This window comes from Ruditapes philippinarum, unplaced genomic scaffold, assembly GCF_026571515.1.
Source record: "Ruditapes philippinarum isolate M1 unplaced genomic scaffold, ASM2657151v2 ctg375_1_1_1_1, whole genome shotgun sequence".
Classification (NCBI taxonomy): Eukaryota; Metazoa; Mollusca; class Bivalvia; order Venerida; family Veneridae; genus Ruditapes; species Ruditapes philippinarum.
In genome coordinates, this window is record NW_026858123.1 from 161,531 (window position 1) to 178,221 (window position 16,691).

At 32.9% G+C, this 16,691-nt stretch overlaps 1 protein-coding gene across 2 annotated transcripts in view; it reads left to right on the forward strand.

The window, feature by feature from the left end:
- Window positions 1-4,628: 4,628 nt before the first annotated feature.
- LOC132752188 (uncharacterized) overlaps window positions 4,629-16,691 on the forward strand; it is a 44,977-nt gene continuing 32,914 nt past the window's right edge. The window contains exon 1 of one of the 2 annotated variants that reach the window (XM_060742487.1): window positions 4,629-4,777. The gene's annotated coding sequence lies outside the window, so the exon portion shown is untranslated. Of the gene's footprint in view, window positions 4,778-14,005; window positions 14,172-16,691 lie in introns of those variants that run through there. The other variant, XM_060742488.1, reaches the window with a different exon arrangement.

A 16,691-nucleotide genomic window follows, 5' to 3' on the forward strand; every position in this document is an offset into this window, starting at 1 on the left:
TTATACTCAAAACCGTCGACCTGTATATTAGAGAATGAATATGTCCACAATTCTGTAAAAAGAACAATGTCATTACTTTCAAACACATTTTTCACAAAATCTGAATTTAGTTTATCCGTCCGTTTATTTTGCAAACCATTTATATTCATATACGCACATCTAATAGCGACCTTTAAGTGGCGGCGTGGCCGACTGGTAAATGCGTCGGACTAGTAATCAAAGGATTGCTGGCCGCATGGGTTCAAACCCTTGCAGGGGCAAGCCGTTGTTTCCTTGAGCAAGAACTTTACATTCATTGCTTAGTACTGGTTGGTTCTAGGAACGGATTCGAGAGTGTTTCAATAAGCTTATAGCTTCCAACACAATCGAACTAAAATAAATTTGTATGAACTATTAATAGCGACCTCCTCCGCGGTGTCCTTGATATTGACTTGCTGCCCACGCGTGCACATCGCTTGACAAAAAAAGTAACTTCTCCTATAATTGTTAAGTTTAACAAATTCAAAGATAAAGATCTTATTCTACAAAAATACCACCAAGTCCGAAAGTCTAAAGCAAGCAGCAGCGATTAACTAGATTATGACGATATTCGAGTATCTGAAGACTTTACAGCGCATACTAGGAAATTAGGATCAAACTTATTTCGTATATCGACATCTCTAAGAAGCAGAACAAAAGATCGTTTATTAGATATGATAAGCTGATTGTGGACGGTGTACCTTATATCTTTGACTTTGACAAGGATGATATTGTTCCCGAGAAATAGGACAGTGGCCAAGGTCTGAATAATAAACTGTCACATTTGAATATTGGACATGATGTTACAAATTCTGATTTTGACGTGAATTTTCATGCTATGAAATTAGGTGTGTGGAATGTTTCTGGTTTATCATCAAAATTGACTGGAAGAAACGATATTTGTGATTCAACAAATTTTGTTGATTTAGCATTATTGGTTTTGTAGAAACTTGGGCTAAGAGTTATGGTGAGTTTTCATTAACTCGGTATACATGTTTTGATGTTATTAGACCATAAACTAAAAATGCAGAACGAAATTCAGGTGGAATATCTGTTTTTGTAAGAAATATTATATTTCAGTATGAAGATATTAAACAACTAAGATCCTCTAGTCACAATATTTTATGGCTACTTGTTAAATCTAAAGTTAATATTTTTCATAATACAGTCGACTCCGCTTATAACGAACTCAATGGGACATTTAAATATCGTTCGTTATATCAAAGTTCGCTAAAAGCGAAGTAGCAACAACTTGCTGACTTATTTGTGTGTGTGTGGGGGGGGGGGGGTAAATTTGCCGTTATAAAGGCAAACCTTCGTACTGGTTACCAGTATAATCGGTATTTTACGGCAGCGGTATTTTAATGCGGGTCATTTTATTGAACAATATATCATGGACATGGTACATGTATTTAGACATGTAGTACTTGTCTATAAAGTGCGTACCATTTGTGTTCTTTCACTATTTGTTTGTTATTGTTTCGTTAATATTGCAAACAAAAAATCGGTTATTTGGTAATTATCGGGTATTTACAGCAATTTATCAACTGAGGGTGCGAAATACATATTTTCAGTAACAGGCAGGAAATTGTGTTCTGAGAACATTTTATTCTGAACTGTACAATCACTAGTTTGAATAATAATCGGATAGCGGTATTCATGTACTGATCTTAATCGAGAGCATCCCGATATTTCAATTATTACAGTTTGTTTTAACCGAGGAAATTTACATGTTTTTCGCCGTTAGGGACTTGAAGGAATGGTTCGCTATAGCCGAAAATTCGTTTTAAACGAGTACGTATTAAGCGATGTGATTTAATATAAAATAAAGAAGGTATCGGCCGGGGATGTTAGATTTAGTTCGCTTTCAACGATAATTCGTTATAAGCAAGTTCGTAATAAGTGGAGTCGACTGTATGCTATTAGGTTTTATTTATATGTCTCCAGAAAATTCGTCCATACATTCTAATCAGGCATTGTTTGATATCATTGAAAACGAGCTTGCTATTTTCAAAAGTGACTATCCGGGGCATTCCATTTTTGTTTTAGGTGACTTTAATGCATATACGTCCACAAACCCTGATTATATTGCTATGGGTGGTGAAATTCCATTGTTAAGTGATACATTTTATATTGAAGATACATTTCCGCCACCTAGAGCTAATACTGATGGTAAATCTATAAATAATTACGGCCAAAAATTGCTTTAGCTTTGTATTGCTTCTGGGCTTCGTATATGTAATGGCAGAATCGGTCACGATGCTGGAAAAGGTTGTTGTACTTGTTATACTGATTATTCTCCTAGTCTTATTGATTATATTTTGTCTGATATGTCACTATCAGATTATGTTTTAGATTTTAATGTTGAAAATCGAATTGAATCTATACACATGCCCGTCTACATTAAAATTAAGAGCTCAACACAATTAGAAGATAATCTCTGTCTGAACCAGTATTTAGTAATGTCTCTGAAAATCTATATACTAAACTGAAATGGGATGCAAATAATAAACAACAATATATTGAAAAGCTAATTATAGGTCTTGACTCTATGTATGACTATCTTAATACTGCTTTAGATAATAATGATATACATCTAGCTTTACAGAGACTAACAGATTGCTTTTACAATGCTGGATCAAACAGAAATAGAAATAATGGCGTTAATAATGATCTTAATACAAATCAGAAATTAAAATTATATCTACATTTACGTAATACAGTTTTGTACTCAGACCTGGTTTTTACCATGTTTACTCTATTAAAATCATTCATTCTGACAATCACGATATTTGTTTAAAAATTTATAAAATATCTGCTATTGTCGTTGACGGTAAGTATTTTCTCAATCCCCCAACCCATTTTTTACCCCCCACCACCACCTTTTCACCCTTCAAGCCCTTATCCCTTTAATTCCCTTATGGGCCCGTTTAAGTTGATATTATTTCACATTACATGTCCTATTTCTCACCCATATGTCTGCTCTAGGTTGTTTTTTTTAGTGTGTCGGGGCCGCGTCCTGTGAACGTTGCCTTTGCCTTGTTGATCTTTATTCTTGTTTTTTTTTCAAAACACTTACTATTAAAGCATGGTTGATTTACATCATTTGTTTCACACTTAGAGCCAGTGGCTGTTCGAAACCCTTTTGATAAATGGAAAGCAATATTATTAAATATGCTTTAAAAATTTTGCAAACAATTATCGATGTCGCCCTTTGTAAATCTTAATAAAATATTATTTTCAAAATTATCAAGATTCTCAATATTTTCTTCTGTTGATAAAAACTGAATAAATTGATCTTTCAAATTTTCTTTCCATACATAGGTATAATCAACACTATCATTATTCTGATTTAAATCCTTATAGTCATAATTACTGTCAACATAATCAGTAGATTTATTAAACACAAAGGAAACAGTTATGACAGTGATCAGACACAATATTAGGACAATCAGTATCAAAGGTAACAATTTTCTCTCATAAACTATGTTTACACAATAAATAGTCAACAACACTACACACTGTATTATTCACAAATGTGTATTTACCAATATTATAACCTTTATCTTCCGTCCATTCATTGTTCTATAACCCGTTTGTTTACAAAAATCTAAAAGCAACCTACCATTATTATTCACATGCGCTCTTTATCTTGTGATTACCGATCTAAATTTCTATCTGTCTGATTATCGTCTGGTAAAATATCACTATAAAAATATTATAAGTATCATGAATAACACAATCTGGGAGTACCGACTTTCGGGCATTGAAATCGCCAAAAATTGTATAACAGCAGTCATCATTTGAACAATTTTCCACATAAGTAGCTGAATCAATCAATCTGTCAAAAATGTTATCAACTTTCATGAACCACCTGAATTCCGTTTGCTGTATTTTTAACAGATGTTCTATGTAAAACAAAATACTTATACTCAAAACCGTCGACCTGTATATTAGAGAATGAATATGTCCACAATTCTGTAAAAAGAACAATGTCATTACTTTCAAACACATTTTTCACAAAATCTGAATTTAGTTTATCCGTCCGTTTATTTTGCAAACCATTTATATTCATATACGCACATCTAATAGCGACCTTTAAGTGGCGGCGTGGCCGACTGGTAAATGCGTCGGACTAGTAATCAAAGGATTGCTGGCCGCATGGGTTCAAACCCTTGCAGGGGCAAGCCGTTGTTTCCTTGAGCAAGAACTTTACATTCATTGCTTAGTACTGGTTGGTTCTAGGAACGGATTCGAGAGTGTTTCAATAAGCTTATAGCTTCCAACACAATCGAACTAAAATAAATTTGTATGAACTATTAATAGCGACCTCCTCCGCGGTGTCCTTGATATTGACTTGCTGCCCACGCGTGCACTCTTGTTTTTCATTCACTCAGTCCGATGACCTATTTCTATATTTAGCATACGACAAAATAACCTTAACGAATTTATCATACAGCAAACTTCCTGTTTGATAAAAAAAAAAACATTTCCGCAGCGGGGTATATAAAACTATATTTATATAAATGTCACGATTATCCAATGAAAAATGAAGTTACAAACATGCAGTATTATATGACCTTTTTTAAAGGTGTGGTTTAAGTTTGTTTATATTTGTTTTGGTTTCATAACATTGTTCGAATCACGTAGTTATTACATCAAGTATTCCGGTAGGGTGAATGACATTTGGATTTCAGTAGCCATTAAGGGAAGTCGGCTTTGTTTTGTCAGGAAGATTCATACATTATCTCACTTGACGGTATTTCTTTTTTTCTTTTGTAATATCATAAACAACATGCTTGATTGTGTCTGCGTATGCCTGTGCCTTATTTTGCCTTAAAATATCCTCTAAAATACAGACACAGATAGTAATCTGAATCAGTAACCGTGTTCAAAGTATATAATAATGCTTGTAATATCCTTAATTTAGTGACGATTTATTAAGTTACATTATGATTATGAAACTTTTGTTGGTGAAATTTATCAGGCGCTACTCTGCGCGACGCCAAACGCGTTATCGCTCCGCCCACTAAGTCATGTGGTACAGAAAAAACCAAAGCTTTGACAGTCAAACAAAATGGCTACCGCAATGAAATTACGAGAGATTCCAAGATATATTAGTGAGAAATATTTACCTTATACCGAACTTTAAGACAACGACCGAAAGCAAGAAAGTTTTATGTAGAAGCTTACATCATCAGTTTTACGATTTATAGAGAGTCAGAAAGAGCATTAGTTGTGAAATCATGTAAATTTAGAAGTAGCGATAAAAAAGAAAAATAAAATTTGAAAATAAAACAAAATTTTGGTATATAAGTGTCCCTTTATGGATAAGAAATGCATTTCTTACATTTTTAAAGCAGTAGATTAGACTTTATAGATTGTAGAAAGTAGTAAGTTTCAATATCATGAAAAAAAAATTCTGTCAACCTATATTCTACCTAAAATCAATATATTTATAAATAATCTTGATGATATGAATTGTATGTTTATATTTAGCACAATATTTATCAAAAACTGTACGTAGTTAAGCATTTCAGTGACTCAAAACAACTTTAAGTGAATGATTAAAATAATTTTTTTTATAAAAGTTGAAATCTTGAAAATATATGTCAATTCTTGGTCATTAAACAAAAAATGAAAGAGACTGGTTTAAATTTGACCCACATATTAATAGGGCTGTCATTGATAGAAAATTTTGTTTCAATATATCAAGAGACAAATATCGACGAACTATCGATATATTGACTTTGACAGATACAATGAAAACAAAATTTAATATGTGTTACAAATTTGGTAAATGGTGTTAACAGTTATGAATGACTGTAAGGACATCAAAATACTACAAACTAACAGAAAGTTTGTTCTTTCTGTTATTTTGTCACTGACATTTGAAAACAGTGTTTAAAGTTCAAGTTAGCCAAAAATAAAAAAAAACTGGAAAAAAGTGGCTTCTCTTATTATGCAAAATAGAGAGGTATATTCACTAACAGGGATAAATGATTTATAGGTTGTATTGAAATTTGAAAGTGTGTATCAATATTTATCGAATGATGAATATCAATAATGCGATATTCAATGACAGATTTTGATATATATACATGTATATTAACATTCACAGATTATGAAATGCAAGTATTTCCTATATAATTTCTTTTTCAACTAGAACTATAACATATCTAAACTACATTAACTCAACTCCTTGAAATTAGAGAAGTTATGGTTCTTTAATTCTTTGATAAAGAGGACATGTTGATATTTACTAGCATTATAACATATAGATCTAATGAGCTGTGCAAAACACCAACCCATGTTTAAGGGTTAATTATGAGCCAGATTTAATCTATCCTATTTTATCAAGCATGTTTTCCTGTTTATTTTAACATTATTGGGTTTGTGTTTTCTGCCTTTCAGTAACATTCTTATGTGAATATTGTTTTATTCTGTTCCATGACTGACTAAAATGGTTTTAGAGTTTTGGTAACTAGTTTCTATAGTATGAGCTACACATATATTGGTATATATGGAAGAAATCACTGATAGTGTGTAAGTACAATCACTCAGAACACAGGGTATAAAAGAAAAGCCTCCAGAACTTTTGTTGGCCAGCGGAGCTTTTTTTCACAGGTTTGAGAAGCATCTCTGCCCTTTATTTTGGGGGAAAATTACACGGTTTATTTGCAAAAGGGATAAAAAACTTGATTTTAAAGAATTTTTCTTTGGGAAAGCAACCATATAACGGCCACTGCAACAAAAAAAAAGCCCTGGCAAGTCCACATAGCTCAGTCAGTAAGAGCGCGAAACTTGTAATCTCGATATTGTGGGTTTGATTACTGGGCTTGGGAGACTAAAATAAGATCTTCTAACAGTCTTTCGGATGAGATTTAAAAATGAGGCCCCATATAATCGTACATATATTAAATGAACCTTGGGGAATCTTCTGGAATTTGGTCATCTTCCGTAACATTGCACAATATTCTCCCTTGCAAGTTACTACAGTTCCTTGGCTGTTTACTAAATTATTTATTCTTTTCTGTCTAACTTCGGTATTACTTACTATTTTTGTTGTATTAAATTTACCAGTTGGAAGGTCATCAAAAGCATAGATCCTGAGGAGAGAATATTGAAATAGATTTTTATTTTACTGGGTTATAGACTGGATTTGTCTAGTTTGTTCAGTTAATACATACCTTCTACAGGTATTCTGCTACAGGAATCTTCTAATCACTATGTGAAACTAATTATTACTTTCAAATTGTGTTTGTATATAAATGTTATTAAAATAACCTTTGGTAGAAATGAAAGGTAGAAAATAATATATTAAAACAGAGAAAGGATAACAGCTTGAAGTTATCAATTTTAAACACTTGATATATACGCAGTTAGTTATATCGTAAAGTCTAATGGAAGGTTAAAAGAGGGGCAATATTTGTTACTGTAAGAGATATGCATTTAATGTTAAGACACTCACACAACTCAATCTTTATTATATGATATAGACTACAGTTTGTATTTGAGATTTTATTAACTTTTATACTATACATTATAGTTTTCTTTCTACAAGATTATGAATTCCATTCAAATACCAATGCTAATAGGATGTTATATTTATTTTTAATGGAAACTGGGAATTATTAATGTAATGAGCATACATGTGTATCTTAGTATATGGATATAATGTGTATTTCTGTATTTAAGGACTTACAATTATGATGGATGAGACTTGCATTTATAAATGATAATACATGTATTGATCAGTCTAAATGTTATAGGTGTTTATACCCAGTGTTAACTGGCTAATAATAGTATCTATAATAGAGTTTATACATTATAGTTTTCTTTTTACTAGATTTTGAATTCCACCCATTAGTACCAATGTTAATGTTGATGTTAGGATTTCATATTTGTTTAATAAAAATTTGGAGTTATTAATGTTATGTGCATACATATATATCTTAGTATTTTGATATGATGGTACTTGAAGAGTTTAAAGAGTTACAGTTTTGACATTGTTATTAAAGGGATGAGACTTTCAATAAAGTTATAAATGATAATACATGCATTGATTGAAAATATCCTTAAACTTGGATCAAGCAATATAATTAATGAAGTCTAAAAAAATCATATTCTGAATAGTTATTCAAATTTATTTCTATTATGTGCATAATTTGAAAAGGACAGCGTCTGTCTTATCTATTTGTAATGGAGGGACACCGGTCTCAACCTCCAGGTCTCCAGAGTCAACCAAACAATTAACAGACCTTTCATAGAGTAGATTGTTACTTGCCCTTGAATAAATTTGTGCACTAAATTTTATAGAGGGTGATTTGGGCGACATGAAAACCAACAAAGTACAAAAAGTAACCGGGTGCCAGATGAAAACATGAAAATACAATGTACCACAAAGTGGTTCGTTTGTTGCATTTTCATCTATTCATAAATTTAATTCCCCACTCGGAACCTCAGTTACTTTTCATGTAACGTGTCAATGACCGATATTGTAAACTCCACACCATATGAGCCAATCAGAAGTATGTTGGGTGTTTCAGATTGGTTGGATGACCAAAGACACAGAAAAACATTTCTGTAAATAATTGTGACGCTCCAGTATTACGCTAACCGCCGTTTCATCAGCATTGTTGATGGCATGCCAAAAGATATTTTTTAATTTATATCAGTTACAGAGCAGGCATATATAAATATAAAATAAGTCAAATATGTATTGACCCATAATTGCGACTATACGCATGAAGTGAACCATCTTAATATTATGCAAGGACGTCTCTTGATGTGGAAAATTAATATGCAAAATTTCTTTAATCTTTTTCAAAAGTTTATCGCTAACTTTCTTACAGCGTCATAACAAATTCAAACACGCTTTACATTACCCTCCTATTAATGCATGATGGTATAAAAAGGGAATGATTGCAGTGTACATGACGTAAATAAATCCAAATAAGCATGGCTTTCCCACCATATCTACGTATTTTCAAAACATTTCGTATGCAATGTCTTTTATCTCGTTCTATATGGAAACTATGTCATTCAAGATCGTCTCGTGAAAATGTGTCTTTTTCGGATAATAATGTTTTGTTACAGAATATGATACACAATAGAATAAGTTATAGATTGCTTTATGAAAGTGATGCGCAAATTATGTTGCTAATTTTGATATTATGCACATATGGATCTTTTCAGCACATATGGAGCTCAAATGCAATTTCAAGCAGCGATTCCCTTCGTTTTGTAGCCAAATCTCAATAAATGTTTAAATCAGGATAAATCAGTCTGTAGTGAGATTTCGTTTTCGAAATCTCTGGTTTTTTTAAGTCTGTTTAATGACATTTTTTTTTATTCACATTGCATGTTTTCGATACACCAGAACCCACGACGGAAAGAATATCTCGATGAAAACTGCATAGAAATCCAAAACAAAAATAGGTAATATAGAGGAGAGTCAGGAGGGTAGAATCACATTTCGATTTTCTTAAAAAAATGATTGAATTTTATTTAAATGTTTAAAAAGATGAAAACTTACCCTGAGATTGACCTATTTTTACAGTCACATCTGGTGTTACGCTTCACATCTAGTGCAGCCGAAATTCACATATAATTTTTACCAATGCTCATTTTTGAGATACATATGGGGTTCCACCCCGTGTTTTAGGTCCTCTTTTATGTCAAATATAACGTCAATGTCATGTCTGCAGCCCTAAGCAATAAGTTTTTATAATATGCTAATGACTCAGGTATTCTTGTATCTGGTAAAATAAATCTGAAGAAATTCTCTCGTATGGCATGAGTCTTATAAGATTGGTTAATTGACTTAAAATTGTCTTTGCATCTTGGCAAGGCAGAGTCTATTCTTTTTAGTTTATGTTTCAACTTAAACTGGACCACATGTTATGGTACTGCTATAAAATACACATCTTTTGTTAAGAATTTAGGTGCAAAACTTGATCAATTTTTTTTGGCGTCGCCTTTGATGCTGTGCATCAATGCTTTTCTTGTATCTACATTTACGTAATACATTTTTGTACTCAGATCTGGTTTTTTCTGTTTACTCTATTAAAATCATTCTGACACTCACGATATTTGTTTAAACATTTATGAAATATCTGCTGCTTTTCAAAACACTTACTATTAAACCATGGTTGATTTACATCATTATTTCACACTTAGAGTCAGTGGCTACAACCCTTTTGATAAATGGAGAAGCAATATTATTAAATATGTTTTCTAAATTTTGCAAACAATAATCAAGGTCGCCCTTTGTAGAGCTTGATAAAATATTACTTTCTAAATTATCAAGATTCTCAATATTTTCTTCAGTTGATATTAACTCAATATATTAATCCTTCAAATTTTCTTTCCATACATAGGTATAATTAACACTATCATTATTCTGATTTAAATCCTTATAGTCATATTTACTGTCAACATAATCAGTAGATTTATTAAACACAAAGGAAACAGTTATAAGACAGTGATCAGACACAATATTAAGACAATCAATATAATAGGTAGCAATTTTTCTCATAAACTATTTTTACACAATAAATAGTCAACAACACTACACCCTCGATCTATTATTCACAAATGTGTATTTACCAATAATATAATCTTTATCTTCCGTCCATTCATTATTCTATATAACCCGTTTGTTTACAAAAATCTAAAAGCAGCCTGCCATTATTATTCATATGTTATCATCTATCGTGGATGTCTACTTCTATTGTCTGGTATTACATAACACAGACCAATATAAATGTCTTTATCTATTAAAAGTTTATTGCCCGAAATTTCTATCCATAATATATCATCTTGTGATGTAAAAAATATATATCATCAGAATCAAAATTTGATTTCACAAAAATAATAATGCCACCTGAATTCCGTTTTGCTGTATTTTTAAAAGATGTTCTATGTAAAACAAAATACTAATACTCAAAACCGTCGACATGAATCTGTCAACGTCTCTGTAAAAAGAACAATGTCATAACTTTCAAACACATTTTCCAGGGCTGGGAATCAAAACTGCGTCGTATCCTACAAAATGTAAACAAATGCCGCCATCTTGGAACGAAAAATGTATGTTTTTGTTTATAACTCTTTTTGTTGGAAATGACTGAAACCAGATATATTTATTAACACGCTACACTATTTTCCGCTTCGTTCGGTATATGTTGCTTGCACAACTATTTTGTAAAACAAAAGTTATAGCGAACTTGCAACTCGAAGCGGGGCAGATTTTTATGAAAATGTTTGGATACGACGCAGTTCATATTGCTTTATCTATCGTTTTTTTCCTTCAAATCAATTATATACTCGTTTTCAGAGTTCACCTTAAACTTCAAAACATAATTTTGCATCATTTACTAAAATTTCATTAAAGAGAGATGTTTATTTTCCAAGAAAATAATGATTTTTACGAAATGATACGACGCAGTTGAAAATAAAATATGATACGACGCAGTTGTATTTTCATTGCAGGCTGCATATTGGTTAAAATATCTAAATTATGTGCTAGGTATGCTAATAACGTCCAACACCATTTCTTGTTTACAACTTAAGTCAAAGGCAGAGGTCACTCATTAGTTCCATAAAAATGGAAATGAAATTCAATTCTATTATTTAGGCTGTATTTTTCGGTCGCATTTTAGTACCTATCATAAGCATCTACAAATTCCGAAAAGCTATATCAAATGCAATATACATTGAACGTGATCGCACACCCATATGACAACGTGTTCCATTTTTGCCTTAGCATGCTTCTTAAATTGTTCCTGTGAGTTCGAAATGGGAGTGATTACTATTTTTGATACAAAATTCAATATTCCAGTGTAACCTCTCCTGGACCCTGTATTAATCAGGAATGACCTTTTTTTTTTAAAAAAAAAGAGAAAGAATTACAATTTTTGAAAAGGTCTCTTGCAATCGGAAGAGAGCTATGCGCAAATTGCATGCCTACCATTGTTACTTGTAATTAGCAATAATTTCCGTCAATTCCGTTATTACTTATGTCTTTTTCGTGCCGATTTTATTGTATTCATTTTCTTAATAATCGGTGAGAACAGACGAGCTTTATTATTCGAAACTGAACATTAAATTTTTAAAATTATATTGTAAATGGTTAAGCTACAATATATTTTTGCATGTAGGTTATGCGTTCCGTTCAGTCATTTTATGTTCAGCGCCGCGGAACTTTACCGCTGTTTTTGTCGTATTGCATTTCTTTATCGCCGATGAGGAAAGGTCTACGGAATATATTTTCTATATTTGCACTTAAGTATCATTCTTCTCCATTAAAAAAACTGTAAATTTTCAAAATCGAGTTACATATGATACAACTACAAATAATTTTGTAAAGAAGGTGTCCGTTTTGCAAATGTATTTTACGCTGTGCACCGATAAATTTGATACAGATGTAGACAGTCATTATCTTTCAACAGTATTGAAAAAGTTTTCACAATATTGAACAGAAAATTAAGGTCAGATTATCGCATCGAATTTTCAACAGACTAAAGACATTGCATCTTAAGATACCTTCATACTAAAGTGTGATTTTTATTTGATAATGAATTGCCTAAAAACTTAAACAAAAGTTTTCAGAAAATGACTTCACAGAGGATTACCCCCTGTTTACATTGAAAATTTCTCTGCTAGTCATACCGAAATAAGAAATTTAAATGTTATTCTCATGATAATTAACTCAAATATTTATAATCTTAAAACTTCACACCAGAAATTAATTAAAATGCTGCTTATTTGTACAGCTGACATTAACAAATTTTGTTGAAAGTTTGAAAACAAACCACAAAAAGCAGTCATTACCCAGAACATGCAGAACCCCAGTTAACTTAAAGCGTAGCTAGCCAACATGAATTCAAGTTAATAGATTTCTACTTTTTTGCGAAAAAAATTAGGAATAATATTGAACATGCAGGAAAATATAGGAATTATTTCAGATATTATGATCAATTAGGTAACATGTTCATGTTTAACTGAAAAGTAGCTTCCACAATGTAAACTTTCAAATTAAATGTTATATTTGATATGACACAATGTATTCTTAATAATCAAATACAGCAGAACATTGCTATACACCGCAAATGATCTGGGGTTTTTATCTAGCGCAAGTGATTATTCCATAAAATAGAAATATATTGCCAAAATTATCCCTGTTGAAAAGACTGCCAAAAATACAACTGCGTCGTATCACATTTTATTTTCAACTGCGTCGTATCATTTCGTAAAAATCATTATTTTCTTAGAAAATAACATCTCTTTTTAATGAAAGTTTAGTAAATGGTGCAAAATTATGTTTCGAAGTTTTTGGTGAACCCTGAAACAAATATATAATTGATTTGAAGGAAAAAACGATAGATAAAGCAATATGAACTGCGTCGTATCCACACATTTTCATAAAAATTCTGCCCCGCTTCGAGTTGCAAGTTCGCTATAACTTTTGTTTTACAAAATAGTTGTGCAAGCTATATATACAGAACGAAGCGGAAAATAGAGTAGCGTGTTAATACATATATCTGGTTTTCAGTTATTTCCAACAAAAAAAGTTATAAACAAAAACATACATTTTTCGTACCAAGATGGCGGCGTTTGTTTACATTTTGTAGGATACGACGCAGTTTTGATTCCCAGCCCTGTTTTCACAAAATCTTAATTCAGTTTGCAAACCATTTATATTTATATACGCACATCTAATTTAGCGACCTCCTCCGCGGTGTCCTAGATATTGACTTCCTGCCCACGCGTGCACTCACTCAGTCAGATGACCTATTTCTATTTTTAGCATACGGCAAAATAACCTTAACAAATTATCATACAGCAAACTTCAAGTTTGAAAAAAAAAACATTTTCGCAGCAGGGATATATGAAATCATATTTATATAAAGGTCACGATTATCCAATGAAAAATGAAGTTACAAACGTGCAGTATTACATAACATATTTTAAATGTGTGGTTTAAGTTTGTTTATATCTGTTTTGGTTTCACAACATTGTTCGAATCACGTAGTTATTACATCAAGTATTCCGGTAAGGTGAATGTCTATAGAAACATTTGGATTTCAGTAGCCATTAAGGGAAGTAGGCTTTGTTTTGTCAGGAGGATTCACACTTTATCTCACTTTACGGTATTTCTTTTTTTCTTTTGTAATATCATTAACAACATGCTTGCTTGTTTCTTCGTATGCTTGAGCCTTATTTTGCCTTAAAATATCCTCTAAAATACAGACACAGATAGTAATCTGAATCAATAACCGTGTTCAAAGTATTAAATAATGCTTATTATCTCCTTAATTTAGTGACGATTTATTTTTATATGTTTCTACACGATCATTTTAGTGTTTTACTTATTCAACCTTTTTTAACCATGACAATTGTTAGAATTTCACTTGGCGGGGATTCATTTTATTTACACTGTCTCGTTTATAGGAACATGGTGGGGCTAAGAGCGAGGTTTGGTGTACCATTAACCGGTTAAAACTCCCCAGCAGTCATTATTATGCTGCTGACTGTTCCAAGGCGGCGCCCCTCTGTGTTCCTCAGATGTATGTCTATGTTGTTTCATACTGCTTTGGTGACACGTTTGCTTGTGTCCCTTGTTGTTTTCTCGTCTACGGTAAGTATCTTCCCCATTACCCCTAGTTTTTATTTCTTTTGATTACCCCCCCCCCTTCCCCCAGTCTCCTGTCCCCTTCCCCTTTGTCTGTGTGGGCCAATAGTCAATCATTTATTTGTTTTCTTTGAATTCTTATCAGTTACAAATTATTTATCATTTAGTGATTAACCTGTCCGTGCTCTGTCTTTGCCCTGTCCTGTTTTTGTTTGGGGTCCGCCTGGGCTCCTTGCCACTAGTTCTTGTTGCTGGGTCATATGGGGGTTGCGTTCATTGAACGCCGCCTTTCCTTGTTGATCTTGTTTATCATATTTTACAAATTAGCATAAAGCCTTGTGCAGGGTGGTCATTGATGGAAAATTTTGTATCGATATATCGAGAGACAAATATCGACACTACATTGATATATCTACTTTGACCGTAGATACAATGAAAAACATTTATATATGTGTTATAAATTGGGATCATGGTGATATGCATGCTTGTATTACACATTGCGAATACTACAAATTGATTGATTATTTTTTAATGTCAAACACTACATGTAGTTAATTAACCATCTGGGAAAAATCATGGTAAAAAGTCAAAACCATAAATGAATAAAATAAATTTTCTATCCCACTGATATGTGTAAAAGTAGTCAGTGAAATGTCACCTTGCATGTACGCATTTACAACTTTATGTGTCTGACCAAAACGTTCCTTGAGTAAATGTATAGCTTCTGAATAGTTTCCATGTGTAACATTCAAACCATCAATGACACTGGTAGCATCGTCGAACAATAGAGTTTTCAGATAGCAAAATTTCTGCACCTCAGATAGTGACATGTTGTTATGTATACTTGATTCGTAACAGTCCCAGAATGTTTGCCACTCCAAAATGTCTCCAGTAAAATTTGGCAATGTAAGCTTCGGAAGTTTATGAAACTGTGATGCAGACTGAAGTGAAATGTCACTTACGTTATTAGCCGATGTGCTATGATTTCGGTTCCCGGAAGTTCCTTCGGCATTACTGTGCATGGGTTGTGCGGTCTCATGGTTGTTACTATTTAGGGGCTCCTCAAGTGTGGTATTCTCAAGGGTAATTTGTGGGGAACGGGTGATTTCACAGCAGCGCGGTGTTGAGCCTCCAAATCTCCAATGCGTAGCCGAACTTCCAGCATATAGTCCTCAGTCTCTAGCATCTCAGTCTTCATGTCTACCTCATCTACCTGCGACATTATCTCCTCGTTGATCTCTTCCAGCGCCATAAGTTTATTACGTAGAGTAAAGAACGGTAGTAAAGTGCGTATAATCGCCGGCATATTCTTCTAATTTGCCAAGTTGACGTGTTATCACAGCCTTATGTACACTTCTTCTCTTCTTAATTCTCAAAATATCCATAATTTCTGTTTTTGTCACGGCACCAAAATGTAAAAGTGGTCAGTGAAATGAGAAGCAACTACTAAAATGATAGTGTTTATTAACGATAAAATAACAATGCAACGGAAATGACGTCGTATGAACTCTTCTTCCCGCCAACGTAACGTTGTCTGCTTGCCGTTCCCGCTAACGTAACGTCGTCTTTACGACATCCTCCCAGGCGCAAAATATGGTAACTGTTACATAGTCTCAAGGGGGTACAGCTTTACAATTGGTCTTGATGTAGTGTGCCCGTTACTGGTGCGAACCATGGCCGCTCGTGTCAATCCATCTTTACCAGTGATCAATTGTTCAATAGTTCCTAATTTCCACTGTGATTTCGGGGTTTCATCACGAATAATTACTACATCAACGACCTTAATCGTTTGGCTATTGTTCCGTTGTTTTGTGATACTGGCGTAATGACGTCAAGTACTCGTGACGCCATCTATCCCGGAAATGACTAATGATCTTTGCCTGTATTCTCGCTTGTTTGGTGATCCCATCTCTTGAAACTGGTTTTGGTTCGGATATATCTTCATTGTAAGGCAGGGTTGTCAAACGCCGTCCGTATAGCAAATGAGCTGGTGTAATTGGTTCTGGGTTGGTTGACTCTGACGTAACGTAAGTCAATG